Source organism: Microtus ochrogaster, unplaced genomic scaffold, assembly GCF_000317375.1.
Source record: "Microtus ochrogaster isolate Prairie Vole_2 unplaced genomic scaffold, MicOch1.0 UNK115, whole genome shotgun sequence".
NCBI lineage: Eukaryota > Metazoa > Chordata > Mammalia > Rodentia > Cricetidae > Microtus > Microtus ochrogaster.
In genome coordinates this window covers 311,797-313,578 of record NW_004949213.1, presented here as the reverse complement: position 1 = coordinate 313,578, position 1,782 = coordinate 311,797, and positions in this window count along the sequence as shown.

The following is a 1,782-nucleotide window of genomic DNA, read 5'->3' as shown; positions in this document are numbered from 1 at the left end:
TTTTTCTGACCTCCATGGGAACCAGGCACACATGTGGGGCACAGACACATGAAGGCAAAACACTCATACATAAAACATAGTAAACATAAGAAAAGTGAAACAAAAAAACCCAAACCAAGAGCTTGATAGCAAACCTTTGTGGACCCAGCCTCCATTACTGTTTGTGTTTCTTTCAGCAGTTCGATCTTCAAACTCCCTCCAAGAAGGCCCTGCTCCGGGCCCTTCCACATTTCCCCCACAGGGCAGTGCACAAGGCCCTCAAGCCACCTGTCCCAGTTTGTCACAACATCAGCCCTGCTCGGTGCTGCTGGCCTTCTGTCTTATGTTTCTTGTTTCCGTGACCAAACATCTGAGAAGAAGCCTTGGATGGAATGGCAAGGAAGAATATCGGGAAGGCATGCACAGGAACGAAGCAAGCCTTTAGGTCTTAGGATATAGCACATTCTGGGCAGTTAGCGGTGCAGCATGCCTTTACTCCCAGCACTTGGGAAACAGGCAGGTGGATCTCTGTGAGTTCGAGGTCAGCCTGGTCTACAGCTAAATTACACAGCGAAATCCTGTTTCAAACCCCACCACCCCTCCCCCCAAAAAGAAAAGAAATACCACATTCCAGTTTTCTGGAGGGGGAAATGGTGTTGGGCTGGTGTCCTCCCTTTGTCCTTAGTACGTCAGCCCTCTGAATGCTCTAAGCTCAGTGGTTCTCAACCCTCCTAATGCTGCGACCCTTTAACCTCTTGTTGTGGTGACCCACAAACATAGTTATTTTAGTTTCTGTGTCATAACTATGATCTTGCTACTGTTATTGTTCAGGTAGAAGTTTCACCCCAGCTCCTGTCATCCATATATCCTAAGAGTCTGGTATGTTGGGGGGGGGGCGAAGGCTCCACTCCAAGTCCCCTCCCCCATCTCTCTCCAAACCCTGCTGCATCTCTGAAAGTCCGCCAAATGATGACCCCCCCCCTCTGCCTCCCAAATGCTGGGATTAAAGGCATGCACCACCACTACTCAGCAAGTTACTTTTTGTTAATTGTTTCTATTGAGCTATATGTTTTTCTCTGCTCCCTTCCCTTCCTCTTCCTTCCCTTCCTATCCTCTTCCATGATTCCCATGCTCCCAATTTACTCAGGAGATCTTGTCTTTTTCTACTTCCCATGTACATTAAATCCATGTATGTCTCTCTTAGGGTCCTCTGGGATTCTGATTTGTAGGCTGGTTTTCTTTGCTTTATGTCTAAAAGCCACTTATGAGTGAGTACATATGATACTTGTATTTCTGGATCTGGGTTATCTCACTCAATTTAATGTTTTCTAGATCCATCATTTGCCCACAAATTTCAAGATATCATTATTTTTTCCAGCTGTATGGTATTCCATTGTGTAAATATACCACATTTTCCTTATCTATTCTCCCGCTGAGGGGCATCTAGGTTGTTTCCAGTTTCTGGCTATGACAAATAATGCTGCTATGAACATAGTTGAGCACATGTCCTTGTGGTATGGGTCTGCATCCTTTGTATATATACCTAAAAGTGGTATTACTGGGTCTTGAGGAAAGTTGTTTCCTAATTTTCTGAGAAATCGCCACACAGACATCCAAAGAGGCTGTACCAGCTTGCACTCCCACCAGTAATGCAGAAGTGTTTCCTTTTCCCCACAACCTCTCTGGTATAAGTTGTCATCAGTGTTTTTGATCTTGGCCATTCTTTCAGGCATAAGATAGAATCTCAGAGTTGTTTTGATTTGTATTTCTCTGATGACTAAGGATGTTGAGCATTTCCTTAAG